Here is a 23,908-nt window from a genome sequence, read left to right on the forward strand (position 1 = left end):
TTCTATAAGTTATTTCTGGTTTATGAAAGACTTTTTTGTTAGGTCTTGAGGGAGGGTGAGTACAGATACTGCTATGGTTTTATATTCCTTTTGTTACAAAAGAGGGTTCATTTTCATGATCTTCCTGGTTTGGCTGGGAGGCCTTCATGTTAATTTATGATCTCTTTTCCTTTTGTATTCTTACTCTTATTCTAGTCATGCCTAGCACATTGTGTTGTGCATTTTGGAATGTTTCTGGTATAGCATGTCTGGTAAAACAATTTAAAATTCAACATCTATGTCAGTATTGCTTTGTTACAAGAAACTAAGCTTTCTGACCTGCAACATACTAAGTTAAAATGTCAATGGGTGGAGGACGTTTACTTTGCTTCATCTGGTTTCTCACGTGAGGGAGTCGCCATATTAATAGATAAAGTACTATAAGACTATATGAATCCTAAAAGCTACTACTTGATAGTGCATAGCACATTTATATGGTATAACTTTGATTATATGTAACCCGTATGCAACTGTCTATTCTCATTCCTTCTTCTACACTATTTCTAGTATACTGACAGGTTTTGATACCTCTAAAATTTTGATGAGGGAAGATTTTAATACCATATATGATGACTTCATGGAGAGAAGTCTCTAATGTGAAGTGAAATCACTGACTTCAGTGGGTTTCCTATTTGACATGATTTCGATTTGTTTGATACCTGGAGTGTATGTATTGCATCCCCTGGACAGAGATTGTACACATCTCCTGTGCTCATGGGACTCATTCTAGATTAGATTACCTCTTACTTTCCTGTAACCTTTTTTCAAAAATGTCTGAGGTGCATAATTCTGTTGTGATTTCTGACCACACTAGGGGCCTCATTTTCAAAGCAGTTTACCACGTGCGATAAATTCGCAAATCGCATTAACAGCTGTTAACGCGATTTGCGAATGCAAATTAGTAACTACAACCCTCAAATTTGCGATATGGACTGCGCTACAGGCCAGTAAAGGAGTATCGCGGTCCACGATAGTCCCAGACAGCCCGTTTCAGGAGAGAGAGAGAGAGAGAGAGAGAGAGAGAGAGAGAGACTTCCTATAGTGCCTATGCCCTAGACAGGTATTTTAACCCCTATGGGAGGGCCACCTACTAACTCGGGGTGGGGATTAGGTATGAGCGTCGGGGGTTGGGGGCCACTTTGCATTCCACATGAGATCTACGGAAAGAACAGTGGTCTCTAGTGAAGATTTGCTGGTCGTCGGAGTGAGGAAACTCACTCCAAGAAGAGATTTGGGCTACGTTCTCTCCACCTAGCTTGTTGTTGCCCAGGTAGAGTGTCCATCAAGCTAGGTGGAGAGAACGTAGCCCAAATCTCTTCTTGGAGTGAGTTTCCTCACTCCGACGGCCAGCAAATCTTCACTAGAGACCACTGTTCTTTCCGTAGGTCTCATGTGGAATGCGAAAGTGGCCCCAACCCCGACGCTCATACCTAATCCCCACCCCGAGTTAGTAGGTGGCCCTCCCATAGGGGTTAAAATACCTGTCTAGGGCATAGGCACTATAGGAAGTGTCTCTCTCTCTCTCTCTCTCTCTCTCTCTCTCTCTCTCTCTCTCTCTCTCTCTCTCTCTCTCCTGAAACGGGCTGTCTGGGACTATCGTGGACTGTGATGATTGAAGTGCAAAAACCGGCAAATATCGTGCACTGCGATGAAACACCGAAAGAATCATTGCACACTGGGAAAACATCGCTGTGCGGTGCTAATGTTATGGCGAAAACATCGCCGCACGCGATGTTTCCCCACTGCACGAAAGAAGCCTCATTTGCATTGGTAACGCCCCCTAATGCGTTACCAATGCGATATTGGAAAATGAGGCCCTAGTTTGGTTGTTTCTTGAAGGTGTGTCTGCTTCCGCTATTCAACCTAGTTGGCATTTTCCCTCCCATCTTTTTTATGATCAGACTTTTCATACGTCTCTGGGTCATAGATGGCAAGAATTTTTACATTTCAATAGACAATATCAAAACAACTCTTTCTTATTCTGGGAGACTGCTAAAGCTTTCTTTCATGGTGGCAATAACTATGTGGCCATGAAATATAAATAGATGGATCATTATGTATTGGCCTTGGAAAGACACCTAGATCTGAAAAACTCCATTTATCTTCTCATCCATCTCCTGCCAGTAGAGCTACATTTTTTTCCGCTCAGATGATACTTAATTCTCTTATACATCAGCGCACCAAAAGGAGCTTACTTTATTATAGGTCTAGATTTTTTTCAATTTGATAATGAAGTGTGCCGTATGCTCGCGAGGCTGGCTAAGTCCTCTGGATGTCCTAGTTATACCTCTGCTTTAAAGGATGGTTTTAGAAAACTTGTGAATTCCAACAAGGAGATTGCATCAGTAGTTGCTCAATATTATGGTAAATTGTATTCTGCTACTCCAGTCTTTTCAGGTTGACAGACTTCTAAAATACTGCGGCACTTCATCTTTTGGTGTTGATAGACTGCCGAAATATTAAATTTTAAGATGTTGGTGCTATAAGGGATTCCTTCTGAATTATGGCGGGAGTTATATGTTGAAAAATCATTATGCAGCTTACCCCTCTATCTGATAGACCTTGTAGTAACATAGTAATGATGGCAGAAAAAGCAAGCTTCCTATGATAGTTACTGCCACTCTGTGCAAGTTACCCCCATGTTTCTGTTGAGGGTAATAACTGCCACTCTGTTCAGGTTACCCCCATATGTTCTGTAGAAGTGATGGCAGGAATATGGGATAGCAACAATAGTAGAATGCATTTTAACTCAAGAAATAAGTTTCATTATTCTATACAACTGTATGCTGTTTTCTTTTTCACTCAACGCACAATTAAACTCTGGAATTTGTTACCAGGGGATGCGATTGGTGCAGTTAGTGTAGCTGGGTTTAAAAAAGGATTGGATAAGTTCTTGGAGGAGAAGTCCATTACTTGCTATTAATTAAGTTGACTTAGAAAATAGCCACTGCTATTACTAGCAACAGTAACATGGGATAGACTTAGTTTTTGGGTAATTGCCAGGTTCTTATGGCCTGGATTGGCCACTGTTGGAAACAGGATGCTGGGCTTGATGGACCCTTGGTGTGACCCAGTATGACATGTTCTTATGTTCCCTTGAAGAAGCCACAGTGGGTGGTGAAATTAGGATCTCTTGTTGAGAGGGAAGGAATTATTTGCATTGGGAGGGAATTATTTATATTTTCATATAATAGATATTGTATAGTAAATTGTGATTATAGACAGTCCGTTATATCACTGTTAAGATAGTTAATTGGTATGCTGTATAAGGAATAGATAGGTATCCTATGTTAGTATTTACATTTTAATGTGATTCCCTATATTTGTACCTTTTTAGTATATTTTTTTAACTACTTCCAATAAGCCAGCAGTAGCTGTTGGTGCCAAAAAACTAGACTGATTGCGGGCTTTAGATTTTTGTGAATATGTTCATGAAAAACTTGCCAATCCTTTATCCACAGGGGATAATATCTTTTGAGAAAAAGTAGAGTGGATCTTATTAAAGATAACTTCTCCACTGTTTCTGCCAGCAGCTACAACAAGTAGCCATCTGTAAGTAGGAAAGGTCAACCTGAATTCTATAGGAGGACAGTACTGTTATTCAACAAGATGTTATTACCCTATTCTTTTCAGTAGCCTCCCCTGCAATAGCAGCACCACATGCTAGAGGGAAGAACACAACCCAAACCTCTTCAACAAACCCAACCAAGATCTAATCTGTCATGAAGTGAGGGTAGTGAGCTCTTGGGTCACTGTTAATTTGGTACTACCTATCTTGTGCCTTAACAGGCGGCAGCTGGTACACCACAAGATGAGATCTTCTGCTTGACCAGCCACCTCGCTTTTGGGTTGAGCCCACAGATTCTGGCTGCCAGCATAGCTTTCCAGGCCGGATAGAAGAAACAGTGAGTGGCTGGACTGAGGTTGAAACATGCAGAGAACAAAGTCGAGTCAAAGTCCAGGCTAAGGTCAAGGCAGGCGAAGAACTAAATTAAGTGAAGGTCCAGGTTGAGATCAAGGTAATGAGAAATCAGGCCAGAAAGAAAATAGAAAAGACAAGAGAGGGGAAAACTAGAGCATGGCAAGGTAGGAACACACAGAAACAAAACCAGGAACAAGGCAGAATACACTGTAGCAACTAGCACTGCAGAATGAGCAGGAGACCTGTTGCGAAGGCACTGAAAGATGTCTCTAAGCTTCCTTTCACATGAGGCAGGCTATGATGTCATCTGTGTTGCAGGAAGTTCAGCCATGTTTCTGGGATTCAGCATGATGCTTGAGGTGCTTCAGATTAGAGGTGAAACATGTTACATAATCTAGTTTATTTTATTTATTTAAAAACTCTTCTATACCGTCGTTGTTATATAACCATCACAACAGTTTACAGTAAGGCACGATAAGAAAAAGAGTGGTATGGATTACAACTCAATCATGTCCCATCATAGTACAGTAATAATTTAATACAATAAACTATGTGTGTAAGTTAAGCTTGTATATTAGGAACATATTAGATGGTTTGTATTTAACATTAATATGCATTTGTATGTTACAAGTAACAACTTCTAGTTTGGTGCGTCCTTATCAATCAACTGTTTTTCTCCTTCTCTTTCTCTTTATAAAAAGCTTGTTTAAAGAGCCAGGTTTTCAGATTTTGTTTTGAATATTTTCAAATTTTTCTGCAGCCTAATTTCGAGTGGCATGGTGTTCCATAGCACGGGGCCAGCCAGTGAAAGTGCTCTTTCCCTTACTTGCGTGAGGCGTGCGGTTTTAACAGAGGGGACAGTTAGACCCTTATTAGCAGATCTCAGGTTTCTTTACGGGACATGTACGCGTAGTGCAGTGTTACGCCAGTTAGCTTTTTCATCGTGGATTAGTTTATGAATAATACATAAAGCCTTAAATTGTATTCTTTGTTCGATTGGAAGCCAGTGTAATTCGGCGAGTGTTCCTGTAATATGGTCATTCTTTTTTTTGCCAGTCAGAATTCTAGCAGCTGAGTTTTATAATATTTGTAGTGGCCGCATTGTAGATTGTGGTAGTCCTAATAGTAGGGAGTTACAGTAATCAGTGCTAGCAAATATCATTGCCTGTAGGACTGTGCGGAAATTGTTTAGTGTTAGTAGAGGTTTTAGTCTTCTCAGGATCATTAGTTTCGCGTATCCTTCTTTTATTTTCAATGAGATGTGTTGTTTCATGTTTAGCTCAGGGTCAATTATTACTCCTAGATTCCGAACTTTTGTTGCTAGCACAGCAGCTTGAGTATTTTTGAATGTGGGTGTTGTATGTGGTGTTTGTTTTTACGTTCAAGGTGTAAGAATTCCATTTTGTCGATGTTTATTACTAGTTCCATCTGATTTAAGAGCTGTTTGATTATTTCAAGATACATATTAGCAAGTTTCATTGTTTCTTCAATGGTGTTTACAATGGGTAGCAGTAGCTGTATATCATCTGCAGTATCAAAAAAAAGTTTCCCGTGGAGGATGGGAAGGCTTCAACACTTCAATTCACTATGGTCTTTAATGACAACAGATCTTTGTGTATTAAAGATAATTTAACAGAGAGATCATTTGAGTTTTAAATCCTCTCCCCTGAATAATCCTCCAAGAAACTACTCCATAAGTACAGAGCAGCTTTAACTTTTCCAACAAGTTGCCAGCCCTTCTCATGCAAATTTGGTAGAACCTATCCCAATACCAAAAAAGAACACGGGGTTCTACGCCAAATATTTTCTCATTCCAAAGAAAACAGGTGGTCTCCATCCCATTTGGTCCTCATAGATCTCAACAAACATTTGAAGGAAAAATTCAGGATAAGTTATTTAGGCACCATTCTCCCTTAGTTAGATATCAAAAATCAGCTAACCACTCTAGACCTCAGAGATGCTTAATCACACGTTCTAGTTCACAAGGCTCAGAGAAAATTTCTACTGATTCACCATAGGTAGTGATCATTACCAGTAACATGATCTTCCTTTCAGCCTCTCTACTGCACCCAGGGTGTTCATAAAATATCTTGCAGAGGTTGCTGCTCATCTGAGAAAGAAATGCTGCTAAATAAATATTCACATGGCTGGCACATATTGAACCATATTCTTCAAGAAGCTCATTCCTCCTCACTCTGCACAATGAAAACCCTTCAGTCCTAGAATTTCATTCCTTCTGATGTCTTACGCATATTAGTCATGATGAGCTTATTATGCAGCCTATGTTCAAAAAACTAGGCACCTAACTTAAGGAATTGGGTGCCTATATCTGCTTAAATTAAAAGTTACCTGTCCTGAGCACCTAAATTTAAAAGCCTAAAATGTGAATGGAGTCAATCTGGAGGAGTAAGTTAGGTGTCTAAATGTAGGAAAGCATATGTTTCCCTAAATCTAATCACCTAAGTTTTAGGACTCTAAAACGAGGTATATTTGCTGCCCAAAATTAACGGGCGGATTTTAAATGCCCTGCTCGCGTAAATCTGCCCGGATTTACGCGAGCAGGGCCATAGGCCACCGGCGCGCGCAGAGCCCCGGGACGCGCGTAAGTCCCGGGGTTTTTTTAAGGGGGCGTGTCAGGGGCGGGGCCGAATGATGCGGCGTTTCGGGGGCGGGACCGGGGGCGTGGTGCCGGCCCGGGGGCGTGGTCAAGGCCTCCGGACCAGCCCCCGGGTCGGATGACGGCGCGCCAGCAGTCCGCTGGTGCACGTAGATTTACATCTGCTTCTAGCAGGCGTAAATCGAGGGACAAAGGTAAGGGGGGTTTTAGATAGGGCTGGGGGGGTGGGTTAGGTAGGGGAAGGGAGGGGAAGGTGAAGGGAGGGCGAAAGAAAGTTCCCTCCGAGGCCGCTCCGATTTCGGAGCGGCCTCGAAGGGAACGGAGGCAGGCTGTGCGGCTTGGCGCGCGCAGGCTGCCCAAAATCGGCAGCCTTGCGCGCGCCGATCCAGGATTTTATAAGATACGTGCGGCTATGCGCATATCTTATAAAATCCAGCGTACTTTTGTTTGCGCCTGCTGCGCGAACAAAAGTACGTGATTGCGCTCTTTTTTAAAATCTACCCCTAAGTCCTTAAGTTAGGATAAGAATTTACCTACCTTTAGACACCTAAAACTAAGATGCCTAGTCAGGTGCTCAGTTTTGTTTGAATATCAGCCCATATACTTTAACTTTCCATTTACTGAGACTGCATTTTCACACACATGTAACGTCTTTGTTTCTCTTTAATGGGTTTTATTGTATGTCGAAGGTCCAGTATAAATGAAGTTAGAAAAAAAATGCAAGGGGTAAACAGTTCCTCCGTTTCCATATCTCTTTTCCCACATACCATGTTTAATGGTGGTGGTATATATAAGCACTGTAATAAAACATAAAAATAGAAATATGCAAATATGTTCAGTAAGCAAAGTGCCAGTGCATATATACTCCAGTAATTCCCTTGCACAGATTGATGATTTGCAGGCATGAGTTTGAGAAGTACAAGAAAATCTTTAATACACGTTTATGTTCTGTATGCTGGTTCTCCTTATGACTTTGGACTTTACTATAACTTTCCTTTATTTTCTATTTCTATGTTTGTGTTATTTCTCTCTCTATTGAAGTGCTTAAATGTTTTGCCAGCCAGTTTGGAATTGGGGAAGGGAGGCAGGGAAGAGGCATGGAATTGGATACTTCCTTTATCTGAAGTGCCGTGATCTTAAGATCCTTTAAGGTTTTGTTTGGAGGTAAGGCACTAGAAACACAGAATATTAAATAGCTTTCAGTACTTTAATACCCTTTCATAAATAATGCCTTAGATATATCTTTTCATGAGTTGCTTAAATTACTTGCCATGATTGGAATGCGTACACATGCATATTCAAACATGATCCAGGGATACTGAAGAAAATATTAGCTTTCTGCTATTTTTTTTTTTGTACTATAAAGCAGTGACTAAGAATAATGGATCCTGTGATTAGTTCGGAAGACTGGGAAAGCAGAAAGTGTAATGCCTGTCTTGACGAAGATACTGTCACTAAAATATTGACACACAAGTCTTCAGAATCTTAATGAAACTGAATGGAAGTGCAAGTTTTGTGCAGAGAACGTAAGTGAGGCAGCGAGGAGCCTGGGGGGGAATACAGTGCAGGTTTTTCAGCTTTGATTGAGAGCCTAAATTAGGGCGCCAAAGAATGACTGGAGAGCAGCTGCCCTGGAAGGCAACCAGTACTCCATTTGTTTCTTGCAGCTAAGTTGCCAGATTTGATGGATCTTCTGAATGTTTTATAGTTGCAAACCCTGATTATATATAACCATGTTATTGGCTGCCATAACATAACTGAATATCAAATGGCAGAGCTTTTTGTTTCTCCTTGGAATCTTGAGTTCTGGAATAGATTGATTTATTTTTTGGTCCTGTTGCCAATAACTGTTTTGAAGTCAATAAAGGCAAACCAGGATGGAAAGTAATAAAATGTTCAATAGAGGAAAGAAAAGGTTCTAGCTGCCTCAATTCAGATGTGTTTTTTTTTCTACACACAAATGATGATTCCTGCTGCACAGGCCCTTCATGGCTTGCAGGCATCTGGAACTTGGCTACTATGAAACCCAGTCCTGACTCGAGAACCAAAATAGATTTTTTCGTACAAGGCTCAGTGCTTTTATATGCACTCCCTGGCTACTGTGAATGAGGAAGAATTAAAAAATAAAATAAAAAGTCTGTTTTCAGAGCCAGTCTTTAGAAAGAAGAATGTTTGTTTCTCCAAGACAGTTATGCCTGTTGTACTATTCTGCCATCCCTGATAAAACTTGGTTGCATTATGTGTGTATAGAGAAATCGAAGGTTTAGGTGTAATCCTGGAGAAGCTGTTAATTGAAAACCTGATTTGTTTTGTGCAGAATTCTGGTGTGGTGGTGAGAAGTCAGGAGGAGTCCTGAAATACATTTTTAAATCTTTCCTCTGTGACTGACTCGCTGTGAGTCTCTGGACAAATCACTTTAATGTCCCTTTGCCTCAACTCCCCCAACAGTAATGGGCAATAATAGAATCACTTCCTATACCCTTGTATCTTGTGGAAACTTTGATTTGTCCCCAGTGCTAGTAATTTGCTGCCAAGTAATACGTCTCCCAAGGGGTGATTGCATTTGTACTTGTGAAATACAGTAGAGTTTTAGTAGTAGTAGTAGTCCTAAACAAAACTGGATTCTTTGCAGAACATAATACCTGTTTATTGACCTAACATGAGGATTACTCAGAGATAATGACCCACTTGAACTTTTAAGCGCATTCAGATCTCTTCTTCAACTATAACCAAAAGAGGATATATCTTGCAAGGTACTAAATTGTAAAGCATTCCAGAATGATTAAAGGCCTGATGTAATTTTGAACTGCTATTAATCCTAAAATAAGATGCCATTTACAATAATAAACACTTCCCTTTAATCTTGTAAAAAAATCAAATTTGCCTTGGAGTACAAAACATAATCCATTGATTGTGGCTTATTGGCATCTTTTTAAATTTGTCCCTTCATCTCAGTCAGCAATATTAATGTTCTTGAGTCTTCAGTGAATTGGTAATGGTAGTTTAGATGTGCTAAAAGGCAATACAGGAAAAGTAACAATGCCCTCAACATTGTGATCAGCCCCTGCAGATATATAGAGCTGTGTTTTTGGGAGAGGGTGGAGTTTCTCCTTGGAGTGTTTATTGGCAATCTCCTCTCTAACTGAACATGCTGTAGATTAAAAGCTTTTTGTTGCTTAGACCATCTACTCAAGGAGACCCATTTAAGCCATGGATCTCTTAATATTTGGAAAGACAGTGAAGTCATGACTGTCTAAGCTTTGATGGTCTTTTTTCTGGGCATACCATCCAGGATTACTCTGAAGTCCTGTCTATATTTAGTAAGTTATAATCTCCTGTCCTGACCAGACTATTGAGAAAATGTTGATGGGTTATTTTATTTGAATAATAGGACAATATATTTTTTGTCCAGTTATTATTAGTTTATTTTTAGTAGAGGAAGTTAAAATTGTATTTAATTTTATTTTTAATCATTTGCAATGTATCATTTTGATGTATTGAGATGATTTTACATGAAAAATGGAAATTTACATGGAAAAGTGGGAATTAAGATTTTATTTGATTTGTAGACTGGGTTTGCTGTTGAGGAGGAGGAGAGTATCTCTTCAATATATTTAATTTATATTGCATTATGTATTAAAATGTATCCTTTAGCATATGTAATTTATTATGGAGGTAATTTTCAAAGGAGTTACATGTGTAAATGTAACATAATTTTCAAAAGCCTATTTAGGCACTTAAAGTGCACTTAAACATGTAAAATCTATTGACAATTCAATGGCATGTATTGTAGCAATTTTCAAAAGCCCATTTATTGGGCAGACTGGATGGACCATTTGGTCTTTTTCTGCTGTCCTTACTATGTATATATGTTACATGAATAAAGTGCATTTACACTTCTAAAACTCAGTTTTAAGCATGTAAACCCTTTTGAAATTTTTTTTTTTTTTAGAAATTTGTTGTAAATCACTTTGAGATTCTTTTGAAAAGGCGGTCTATAAATGTGGGAATGAATTGTTAATTATCCCAGGCATCTTAGGTTGTGTCTAAGATTATGATACCTTTTAGAGGACTAACAGAAATGATATTACAGTACATGAGTTTTTAAGACCACACAGATTCCTTCTTCAGTAATGAATCTAGGGCTGAAAGAAAGATTTTTCAATCTAGAAATTCTGGTTCAGGAGTTCACAATAGAGGTGAACACAGGGCTACTAGACCTATGCTACATCATAAGAGGGGTTTTATATTCTCTTCAGAGAGTAATGAACAGCATTACTCTATGGAATTTGTATTAGTTTTATTGCATCTGCTAAACTCTTGGACAGCTGTGTTATCATAATTTGTGCATTCAAAATGTAATTTCTGCAGTATTTGCAAACAACGGTGAAACATAAAGTGAAAATGTGATAGCTTAGATGCTCTGAAGTGTTATATGTTTCACCCCACTCACCCCACTCCAAAGTGTTATTTTGATATATTATCAGGTTTCCATCTGTATGTGTTTTGGAACATGGAACTTACCTCTTAAGAAACTCAGAGGATAACTTTCAAACAATTCTGCATGGCAGCATGTACACGTGTATATGGCCACACAGAGATTTATGCTATTATTTTATAATAGCATATGATATATGCATGTTTTATAAAATGTGTATTTCTACTTCTCAATATATGCATGATTGTAGGCTTGTGCGCGAATACATGCAGTGCGTTGAAACCATGCTGAAAATAAAGTAGGATTTTCATGCTCAAGTTGGCCAATTGTAAAACATGCACGCAAAAATGAAATTAACCAGTTTACCAATTAGTCTACCAGTTCGCCCAGTCCTTTTCCAGGTCTTCAAGACCTTCCTGGTTCTTCAGCCTGAACACCCCCCCCCCCCCCAGTTCACCCAATCCTCCCTTCTATTTTTTATTTATTTAAAACATCTAGTCTGCGTAATGCAATTTGTTCAATGTAGATTGCAGATTCACAATCATAAATATTTAAACAATAAAGCAAGCTATGGTTAAAACAAACAAACATAAACTCATTGCACTTCCCAAGCCCTCTGCAAACTTTAAGACTCTCCCCCACCATAAGCCTTTCTAAACAGTTTAGCCTTCACTAACTTTATAAATTTCAAATAGTCCTGCTCCTGATAGAAACATAGAAACATAGAAATGACGGCAGAAGAAGACCAAACGGCCCATCCAGTCTGCCCAGCAAGCTTCGCACTTTATTTATTTATTTATTCTTTTGTATACCGACATTCGATCGAGATATCACATCGGTTTCCAGATAACTAAAGGAATAGGGTGATAACAGCCCTATTTTACATTATAACATGGTATTAAATAGATATAAGAATATTTTACATTATAACATGGTAATAAATATAACAAGAATATTTTCTCATACTTATCTGTTACTCTTGGCTCTTAATAACCCTTTGGTTCTATTTCCTTTCCACCCCCACTATTAATGCAAGGAGCAGTGTTGGAGCTGCATCTAAGTGTAATATATAGCTTAATTAGTTAGGGGTAGTAACTGCCGCAATAAGCAAGCTACACCCATGCCCATTTGTCTACCCAGACTATGCGACTCAGTCCCTGTTGGTTGTTGTCTGTAAATAGATCCACTTTTCTTCATTCCCCCTGCCGTTGAAGCAGAGAGCTATGCTGGATTTGCACGAAGTATCAGACTTCCTCCCCTGCTGTTGAAGCAGAGAGATATGCTGGATATGATGCAGCTATAATGGCAGTATATTCCACATTGTCGGGGCAACAACCAAGAATGCCCTTAATCTGGTTCCACTAAGACGATAGTCTTGTTATCTCCAAAAAAAAAATAAAAAAAAAAACAAACAAAAAATAACAGGGGTGGGTAAGAGTATGGGGCAAGGGTGTGGCCTGCTTGTTACAGCAGTTGCTACCCCTAATTGAGCTGGATGTCACTCGGATGCAGATACGGCGCTGCTTTCTAAATTGGTGGTGGGGTGAAGGGGAATTAGGGCTGGAGGGTACTGGAAGCCAATAGTAACAGGTGGGAGAGAGAAAAAGGGAAATAAAAATAGATAAAGTGCGTAGCTTGCTGGGCAGACTGGATGGGCCATTTGGTCTTCTTCTGCCGTCATTTCTATGTTTCTATAGGATGGAATAGCTAGCAACTTCTGGGATGCAGAATGTAAAGAAAGGGATGGTATATACTTAACAATTTTATCAGCCAGCCAGCCAATTCCATATTAAACATTTTGGGGCAGATTTTCAAAGCCTACGCATGCCGGGCCTGTTTTCAAAAGGCCCGGCGGCGTGCATAAAGCCCCAAGATGCGCGTATGCCCCAGGGCTCGAAAAAAGGGGCGGGGTGTGGGTGGGACGGGGGCATGGTTGGAGCCTCCAGGCACAGCGGCCATTTGCCTCTGTGCCTGGGGTTGCGGGCTGGCCTTTGGCCGGTGCGCACAACTTACGCCTGCCCGGAGGTAGGCGCAACTTATAAAATAAAGGTAGGATGGGGGATTTAGGTAGGGCTGGGGGGCGGATTAAATAGGGGTGGGGGGGGCGAAGGAAAGTTCCCTCTGAGGCCGCTCTGATTTTGGAGCGGCCTCAGAGGGAATGGGGAAAGCCATCGGGGCACCCTAGGGCTCGGCGCGCGCATGTTATAAAATCGTGCGTGAATTTGTGCGCGAACAAATCTACGCCCGCGTGTAGCTATTAAAATCCGGCCCTTTATGTATAACTGTATTCATCTTATATTGGACCTGATATTATATGGGTAACCAATGTAATATCTTTAAATATGGCTCAAAAGCAAAAAATAGATGGGGGCTAAATCATAATGAAATACCCAATCCAACACAAACTTTCAATTATATCAAAACTTAAAGAAAGGTGTTGGCAAACCGGACCGCATGTCATGCAAATTGCTAAGACCACCCGAACCAATCGATCATTCACCTTTAAAACTAATATTTTTTTGTTTTTTTTAAAATAACAGATAAAAGTAAAACAAGGCAACAATCCTAAGTGTTAATTCATAATAAGCCTGACAACATGGCCAGTGTTTTACTGATATTGCTCCTGAATCTACCTCTTTAGCACCTTAAATTGTGATGATCTTGCTCCTAGAGTATTGTTTCCTTTGAAAACGGTTTACTTACTGTTTGTTACAAATATCTTTGAGATATTTTAATGTCTGTCATAACCACCCTGCTTCTCCTTTTCAATTAGGTATACCTATTAGGACCTTAAATTTAATTTCATTGAACTTTTGATGTAGACGCTGCGTCATTTTGGTTTCCTCCACACTGTCTACATCCATTTGGAGGTACGTCTGCCAGAACTGGGCCCAGTATTCTAGCAAAGGTTTTGCCAAAGACCTATACAGAGGCATTACTATCTTCCATCCTCCTATTATTTAGTATTTTCCTATGCATCCCTCTGGCTCTGGCCACTCCTTTATCAGACTGTTTTGCTATCTTGAAATCATAACAGATGATTAGACCAGTTCGTTCTGGGGCTAATATCTCCAAATGGTTTAATTTTGCATATACCTTAACAGGAAAGAACCTCCCTCTTAAACCAAGGTATGATCTCAGTCTCTCATATTTACTGCTAATGCCCTTAGTACTTGCATTGTAAGAAAAAGAGTTTCTTCTGGAGTTTTATAAACTCCAGATGAGCTGAGATGTTCTTTTTAATCAGGCTTGTGGCATCCAATGCAATTTGAATGTTTTTTGTATCTTCCTGCCACATTTTCTTGGTACTTGAGAATCTTCTCTTTCTTCATATGATCCACAGAATAGTCGTTTGCTATTGACACTTCTATCAACGATGCTGTTCAGTACATTATTTCTTGCTTGTCTTTGGGAGTCCACGTACTACCTCTTCCTCCCAATTTTTTCATTAAATTCTGTGATCTGTCGACTGCTGCTGCAGGTCTGTGAACCAGATCATCATGGCCTATAACTGTACCAAGTTTATTATCTTTGCCTGAAGGTTCTGTGCTATCACTACTACAAATATTAGTCCTACTGTTGAAGCTGAGGGTGGGCATCCTTTTATTCTCGCCGTTGTGTAGCCAGTATGAATTTTTTTTTTTTTTTTTTGTTGATTGTCATACTTTAATAGTGTTTATCTTGCTGAGATTTAGTCCAGATGTTATTAGAGGTCACTACATGAAGGTACTTTGCAAGACTTGGTGAATTTACTCTCTAATTTTTCTCTTATCACCCAATATCTCACCATAGTGTACTGCACCCTTAGTGCATTTTCACTCATAGCTTTGATTGGCAAAATACAAGAAATCATATGCTGATTGAAAAGAAAAAGTTATGAAGATGTTGGCAAACAAATAATTCTTCATCCTGAAGACCAGTCCAGACACATGGGGATACATTCACTCACTGCCAAGTGGAGGCAGAGAATTTCTTTTTCTTTTTCTGACAGTCTATATATTCTGGCATAGGGTGTGCAGTCAGTAGCTTTCTGCCTCGAGCTGTGGTAGTGGTTATACTAGGATAGCAAAAAAAAAAAAAAAAAGAGGAAAGTGAAAGAACTAGTGATACAGGGACAATAGGTAAAACTGTTCTTCCCTCTCGAAATTCAGTCCTACTTCGGCCTGGCAGGACTTTATTCATTGCCATTAGTGCTGAGTCAAAAAAAAAAAAGGATGCAAACAATACAGTGAGAGAGAGAGAGAGAGATGCTGCCGGAAGAAGTGCCTCCATTCCCCTTCCCCTTGGAGCAATGGCAGATAGAGCCAGGAAATGCCTCATCTGTGGAAACCACAAGCAGAGCTTAATAGCGGGCTCCTGTGTTTGGTGCGATATGCCTGGGTCCGCTGGAGAGAAGCAGGTACAAAAGGGAACAGTAGAGGTGGGAGGCCAGAGTAGCAGAATAGTCATGAAAGGTGCATCTTTAGGAGAGGAACCAACACCTGCACAGCGGGAAGTCCAAGGATGGTGGCCAGGGAATGACCCTGGACTAGAGCAGCAACACCAACACTGAAGATGAGGTAGGCCCAATTCAGGTGGGAAATGAAGTCTGAGAGCAGGGCCTAGTGGACAGCAAAGTCACCATGCACCCCCAGGGTGAAGGAGGCAAGAGTTAAAATGCCTCAACTTGGGAAGGAAGTAATCTATTCCCCAGATTTTTCACTGAGCCTCTCCCTCTTGGCCTATAATCCTTAGAGTCACAGCACAGAGGACTTGAGAAATCCTCAGGGCTCAGGAGAGGATTTGCAGGGAGAAGATGACCTGCATGAAGGCTGGGGAGATTATATCCACTGCAGCAAAAGGAGACAGATCAATTATTTAAAGTTCCAGTAGCCTCTGTCTCAGCAGTGACAAGGAAAGCCACAATTCCAGTAGAAGGATATACGGGACTGGAAGAATCTCTCCTAAAGAAGTCCTTTTTGCTGGCCAGCCTATCTCTGCAGGTGGTGATATGTGGTGGATATGTAGCTAAAGCAGTGGTGAAGTAGCTACATGCAGATGTGGAGATTACCAAGGGAAGAGTCAGGAGCAACATTTGTGGTGACACTTTTTGTGTGATTTGTTTAGGACCTCATCCAAGTAACTGCAGTGGTTATAGCAGGAAGTTTATTGTGGCTAAGACAGTAGGCGGCTAACTCACCCTCCAAGATTATTTTAAGCAGGATACCATTTAAATGTCATTTATTATTTGGGGAAGATCAAGAAAAATGTATAAAGAACCTAGGAAATTCTAAACCTCAAGATTGCCAGAAGACCAAGATCAAGGGGGTAGCAAGAACCTTTAAGGGTCATCCTAAAAGCAATGTAGGCCAGCAAGTGGGGGAGGATTTTTTGGAGGGTAGTCATAAGGGAAGCAGAGAGTGAGTCTTATGAGGTACAGGAACTCTGAGGTTCGAAATGAAGTTTTCCCAGGCTACTACTCACTTCCTCCAGTAGCCGGCTGGCTAGCAAGGTTTTATAAGGAGTTGTACTCATATTACAAAGGACAGATGGGTCCTAGAGATTACTCAGCAGGGCTATGTCTTTGAACTGGCTGTGCTTATTCCTGACAAATACTTAATTTCCCCATACAGATCCCAAATAAAGAAAGGAGCTATTCAGTCAACAGAAAATAAACTGCTTCACCTAGAAGCAGGTAGTACTGGGCCCTGATCCAGAGGTGGGAAGGGGACATTATTTGCTTTACTCTGTGGTTCCAAAGAAAGAAGGCACATTTTATCCAGTATTAGACCTAAAAAGGGTGAACAGATACTTTAGAATTCTCCATTTCAGGATGGAAACATTGAAGTCAGTGATGGGGGCAATAAGGAGAGAGGAGTTCCTTGCGTCTCCAAATTTAGCAGAAGAATATTTGGATATCCCCATCAGGGAAGCACACTGGAGGTATCTGAGGTTCACAGTCCTGGGGAACCATTATCAATTCAAGGTCATGCCTTTTGGTTTGGCCACGATGCCATGCACCATTACCAAAGTTATGGTAGTGGTGGCAGTGACGTTATGGAAGGAAAGGATTCTGGTTCCCTTCTATTTGGACAACTGGCTGGTAAGAGCCAAGCTGAGGCTAGAGAGCGAGCAGTCTACCTTGAGGGTGAGACAGCTCTTAGAGGAACTGGGGTGGGTAGTGAACGAGTCCAAGAGTTGTTTACATCCTTTGCAGACCTTTGTGTATCTGGGGGCATGCTTCCATATGAAGTTAGGGAAGACCTTCATGACTCAAGAGAAGGTCTTGAAACTGCAGGCCCAGGTGAAGAAATTGGTAGCAAGCAGGAAGCCCAAGGTAAGGGCCTACCTGCAAGTGCTAGGATCAGTGGCTGCTGCCATAGATCTGGTCCCCTGGGTGAGGGCACACATGTGTCCTTTACAAAAGACGTTACTAGCATGGTTACCCCCACAGTGCAGAGTTATGAGAAGAGGATTGTTCTACCAGTGCAGGCAAAGAAAAGCCCCTGGTGGTGGTTGAACAATGTCAGTTTGTTAGAAAGAATAAGCCTGGATCCGCCAAAGTGAGTGATGTTGACAACTTATGCCAGCCTGCTGGGCTGGGGGCTCTATTGCAAAGGGCAAGTGGGCAGTAGAGTTAAGAGTGATCAGGTTGGTACTTGACAGCTTTCTTGCCATGGGAAAAGCTGTAAGTGGGCTATTAGACAATCCTATGGTGATAGCACATGTGAACAGGCAAGGGGGCACTCAGAGGTCACAGAGAAGAATACTGGAAGCCTGATGAACTGTGCAGAAGTCCACCTAAAAGGGCTGATGGCGAGTCACATAGTAGGAACAGAAAACTAGCAGGCGGACTACCTCAGTCAGCACACACTGGATCCAAGAGTGTAGGACCTGTCCAGGAAGGTGTTTGCGAGCATAGTAGAAGCCTGGGGCAGCCCCACTGAGATCTGATGGAAGCCCAGAATGCCAAACCTGAGGAAAAGGCTGAGAAGGGATAGAAGTGCAGATTCAGCCATGGTGATGGGCAAGCTACTTTACCTATTCTCTCCTTGACAAGTGATTTCAAAGACTGCGCAGTATACTGTACAACGATGGCTGAGTCATTCTGGTGATCCTGGACTAGCCCAGATGTTCGTGGTTTGCAGTCCTAGTAAGACTGAGCAGGGAAAGGCTGTTCAGGCTAGCAAGTCTTTATTATATTACAGTTTGGTTATCGAAATGAGAGAGCTGAGAAACAAAGGCTATTCAGATGCAGTAGTTTCGATCCTCTTGACAGCAGTGAAAGGACCAATCAGAAAGCCAGTGAAGTGAATAAATGCATATTAGATGCCGGTACAGCGGGAAAAGGATAGAAGCTCTCCTGCTGGCTTTAACTGTAGCTTTTGGGGGTTGGGGGAGGGAGGATGAGATGTATGTGGAATTGGCGGGGGAAAGGATCAGGGCTGCTCAGTATGCTACATATAATTTTATTGAGGCATGGGGAGGGAGCGGGATTGCTTGGACCCTGCAGTAAGAACCAATATTCACTAAGCTAGTTACCTGGATTGCTTTATTTGGGTAACTTTTGCCTTGTATATTCAGTGAGAGATCTGTTACACTGAATATTTGGCTAGTTATGCAGGTAACTTTACCTGCATAACTTTGCTGCTGACTAGCTTACTGAATACTGACCTCATAATTTATTTTGTATGGCTTTAAGAGTGCAGCAGAGCGTATCTGAAAGGCAAACTTTTCATATCATGATATTTTTGTTTCCTGTCAGCTCTGCTATTCCTTCCCCAGGATGGGAGCCTGCTTCTATACATGGGGCTGTGCTTCCTGTGCAAGGTGGGTGGGAGTCTCATCTGCTGTGTGTGGTGGTGGTGGCGGCAGCTGGACTAGAAGGGAGAGGGAGAGGTTTGGAAATGGGGAGGATTGAAGGTTTATGGCACTGTACCCCAGTTTGGGCAGGGTCTGATTGAACTGAAACCGTAAAAGAGCAGGAAGAAAGAGCTAGGCAAAAAAAAATAAAAAAAATCTGGTGGTATGCTGACTGCCTCTACCTCTTTTTTGCCATTCTTTCTGGGAAACTCTTTGGTTGCTTTACCCAGCACTCCATAGGTATTAATGCTTCTGTTTCAGAACTGCTGTGAGTGCAGAAATACTGTAGCCATGGTGACATGCTTTTGGCATGATCTCATAGTTCTCTCTCTGCAAGGCATGTGTGATGTGCTGCCTCAGAAGAACAAATGCAGTAAAACACTGTACTCGCATAGGACCTGATTTTAAAAAGCACTCACATGCTTAAAATTGGGTTTTACTTGTATAAATGCACTTTACCTGTGTAATTGGGCTTTTGAAAATTGCTACAATATATGTCATTGAATTGTGCAGAGGATATTTATAAGTGCACTTTACGTGCATAAATGGCTTTTTAAAATTGCTATGATAGTATGCTTCATTTACATGTGTAACTCCTTTTAAAATTCACCTGATATTTATTAAATGGAGGCACTGAGCAGAAGATAATACTGTAGCTTTAAAGGTGAATTCTAAAAGGAATATGCATGCCAAAATCTGTAGATATTTTTATTTATTTATTTAGGTGTTTTGTATACCATCATTCCATAGTAAGATCACAACGGGATACAAAATTAGCATTTAAATTCTGGATCAACAATTCCCTTCTGATATGTCCTACATGCACATGTCTTCTTGATTTTAAAAGGTGCCTACATGCACACACATCTCCCAATATGCGAATATCTCACTTCAAACAAAAACGGGCCATGGTGTGGGTGGTGCATGGGTTTTAAGGGGCAGGGCCAAGAGATGTGCCTGGGCACATGCCCAGATCCAAATGCCATGCAACTTTACTTCTCCAGGGACAAGGTTTAAGTTACAAAAAACAAACAAACAAAAAAATGAAGCATGTAGCTTCCCTGAGGGGTTTAAGGGGTCTGATGTATCTGGGGCCAGTGCAGGCTAAGGAGTCAGGGCAGTTTGGAGGACTCCACTCTTCACTGGGTGAACTGGTGGATGAACTGGTGAAAATGGTCATGGCGTGGACAGGAGCCTGTTATAAAAATTTTCCCTCTTGCGCGGCACACGCCCGAGTTTGCTCGTCTGTGTACTCCCACTTGTAACATTGGGCACGTACATGTGTGCACCCAGGCTATTTTATAACATACGGGTGTATGAGCGCGCATGTTATATAATCGCTGCAGCGCTCAGCTCGTGCTGACACACACACATACATGTGCACCTGCGCACATCCCTAAGTACAAAATCATGAAAGAAGAGGAAAGGAAATAGTGTTGCCTCTGTACTGATCTCTGTTGCACCTCGTTTGGAGTGCTGTGTGCGGTTCTCGGAATTGCACCTCTGGAGCCATTCTGGAGGGCAGTTACTAAAGTCAACAGTCTTCATCATAAAGCTTATGATCTTCAATTCTGATTCTACCATCACAGCCTTGTTGATTTTAATAATTTTTAAAATAAAATTCGTAGTCTCTTTTGTCATGTATGTTTGTTTAGATTGTAAGATTATTTGTTCAGCGCTGCATATGTCAAGGAGGCGCTACAGAAGTGACGAGCAGTAGTAATAGTATGAACTTTGTTACTCTGAAATGAATAAGGCTGATTCTGTGAATTTTCTCAAGACTATCTTCTTTAATGGATCACGTCTGGAAAATTCCAGTGTCGAAGATTATTTTATTGCAATAAATCTTGCCTAAGCAATCAACAGTCAGAGATCATTTTAGATCACAGTGGACCTACCTTATGAACTACTTGAGAATGGGATGTTCCATGTTCAAATCACTTGACTGATTAGATAGTCCTTATTCCCACATCTCAATGGACAAGAATGACCCTTCAATTGGGTTTTCAGATGGTGAAAAATCATTTTATTTTCTTAATTCTGGGATCATCTGATGGTAAGTACATGTATCAAGATTGCTAACGCATGAAAATGTTTTACTGACAGACTTCCAGGTTTTTGTGTTTTTTTTGGGACATATGCATGTTTTCTTATCACCATTTTCTGCAGAGATGTAGTCCCTAATGCGCAAGTGTTGCTGTTTTGCAGAACCTGAGGCACTGGTACCAGAAACACAAGCCCATTGCTCATAATATTTTTTTTCTTTTTTTTTACCGATTTGAAGTTTTGTTTTTTTTTTCTAAAGCCTGGTTCCTTCAAGCGCTCCAGCATAGTGTCCTACCTGTGCAGCTCCAAGGGCTGTGGTTAGCATTTTCTGACACCAGACCCATCCTCTTATAGGTCCTGACACTGGGACTTCCTAGGGGCACTGGCTGATGACCTCACATCCTGTCCTATTATATAAGGAAGCCGCCTGCTGCCACCCAGTGCTTCAGCAGCAGGTCTCGTGCTGTGCTCTTGCACGCAATGTGTATTACCATGTTTCAGCCCTGGTCTCCAGTTCCTGCCTTTGCTTTCAGTTCCAGCCTTTGTCTCCATCTCCTGCCTGCCTCATCGCAGTCTTGCCTTTCTGCCTTGCCATCCTGCCCTGTCTGTTCCCGCTTCCTGTCAGCCTCTTTGGATTGTCTTCTTGGTACTGACTTGGAACAGACTTTGATTGCCGCCTACCCTGACCTTCGCTTGTTCTCGGCTCCTGTTTACGGTGCCTGCCTCAACTTCGGCCTGAATCTCGACCTCTCTGCTAGCTGCCAGCTCTGACAAGACTGTTCCTGGACTTTGCTCTCACCTCACCTTGTCTCAGCTGCCGTCTGCCAGTATCTGGGCAGTGCCTTCTCCACCTAGGTAGCGTCAACCCAGCAGCGATGCTAGGGCTCACCCCTCTTGCTCATGCCATTTTTATGTACTTGTCTTCTTTTTTTTTTTAATTGATTGCAGGAAAATTTGACAGTATACTATTCTGATGTTTGGTGATGCTACTGTTGAATTGTGATGTTTGACTATGGATTTGTTTACTTACTGTGGAATTATTTCTATATTTTTAAGTAACATTTCAGTTTAATGGACCAAAATTTGTCTAAAATGAAATGCGGACAGTAGATGGACTAAGCTGTCTTCACTCTTAGTCTCCAAAATTAATGTTCAAATAAAACTCTTTAATTTCCTAGTTTTGAGAGCTTTTGTCTCCTCTGATGGTTCTCTGACTGCTTCTGGTTTATAGTATTTAGTGCACATTCTTTGAGTTTTCCAATAATGATATAGGAGAGACTGGAAGTTAGGTTGGTGGCAGAATACAGAAAATTCAAGCTAAAACATATTTATGGGTGGCTCAAGGTAATCTGCTGCCTGAGATTAAGGGATGAGATAGCGATCTCCCCCCCCCCCCTTTCAGGCTTGTTGCAGGTCAAATCACTGAGCATAGAAAAAGGGGGGGCATCCCCCTGGGAGTCTGCCCTTTTGGTGATTTGAAATGATGGGAAAGGGGGTGAGGGAGACAGCTGTCAGGGCTCCCAGTGGAGTGGCAGATAGGGTTGGTAATAATATTTCTAGGAAGCTGGGAACCCTGCCACACTCAGTAATTCTAACACCTGCCTTACACATTTCTCTAACATATGCCTCCTGGGGAAATGGTGATGGGCACAGGGAGTTTTTGATTGACGCACTTTCAGAGCCCGTGCAAAGGTATTATGGGGTTGATTTTACAAAATTGCGCACACGCATACTTTTGTTCGCACATCAGGCACAAACAAGAGTACGCGGGATTTTAATAGATATGTGCGTAGCCGTGCGTATCTGTTAAAATCCGGGATCGGTGCGTGCAAGGCTGTGCAAAATCAGAAGCCTGCGTGCGCCGAGCCGCGCAGCCTGCCTCCGTTCCCTCTGAGGCTGCTCTGAAATTGGAGCGACCTTGGAGGGAACTTTCCTTCCACCCCCCCGCACCTTCCCCTACCTAACCTACCCCCCCAGCCCTACCTAACCCCCCCCCCACCTTTGTTTCACAAGTTACGCCAGCCTGAGGCAGACGTAACTTGCGCGCACCAGGCCGGCCGCCAGTGCGCAATTCCCAGGCCCAGGAGCTGTTTCGGAGGCCTTGGCCATGCCCCCAAAATGCCCCAGGGCTGGAACCACGCCTGCGGCCCCGCCCCCAAATGCCGCGCTGCCGCGACACCCCCCCCAGGGAAGCCCCGGGACTTACGCGCGTCCCGGGGCTTGTGTGCGCCGCCGAGCCTACTTAACATAGGCTCGGCGCGTGCAGGGGGAACTTCTGGCAGGTTTTCGGTGGGTACGCGCGTACCCCTTTGAAAATCTGGCCCTATGTGTCCTAGATGAACCTTACAGCTTTGCACTCCAAGCCCTTACCACACACATCATTATGCATTTATATTAACAGATTTTACATGAAATAGAACACTCTGAGGTAAAAATATCACTTTTACAACATGTATGCATTGGCATCCAGTGGGCTTTAGATGTCAGTTTAAGATCCTGACTTTTGCTTTCAAGGTTTTGCACAACCTGGCTCTAATCGTTTTGAAGAATCATATCCATTATTGTAGTCCTCCTAAGCAACTTTAGTCATCTGGTGAAGTTTATTTGTGTTCCTTCAGTGTTTGCCAAACTTGGGACAAGAAACGGAGCCTTTTTTGCTATTGCCCCTAAGTTATGGAACTCTTAAGTCTTTCAATTAGATTCTATTACATTTCAGAATTTATTAAAGAGTACTCTGTTTACTGAAGTATTCTTATAAAGTGTTTTATGTTGTTCTGTTTTTTTATATTATGATTGTAGTTTGTTTATTGTAGATTTTATTTTTGAATTTTTTATATTTTGTTTTATTTATTTTTGTATGTCACTGGCGGCATTTGTTTGGCATGGTGACTCATGTGTAATAAATGTATACTGTATTATATTTATATGTACTGCTGTGGTGCCATCCAAAAACACTGCAGAAGACATTTAGAACCTATATGGTATTAAGCCTATTGTAACACGT

General features: G+C 41.6%; 1 protein-coding gene across 2 annotated transcripts in view; it reads left to right on the forward strand.

The window, feature by feature from the left end:
- The window catches only part of TTC28 (tetratricopeptide repeat domain 28), a 2,190,403-nt gene that overhangs the window by 453,130 nt on the left and 1,713,365 nt on the right, over positions 1 to 23,908 (forward strand). The gene's annotated exons all lie outside the window — the stretch shown is intronic.

Source organism: Rhinatrema bivittatum, chromosome 11, assembly GCF_901001135.1.
Source record: "Rhinatrema bivittatum chromosome 11, aRhiBiv1.1, whole genome shotgun sequence".
NCBI classification, from domain to species: Eukaryota; Metazoa; Chordata; class Amphibia; order Gymnophiona; family Rhinatrematidae; genus Rhinatrema; species Rhinatrema bivittatum.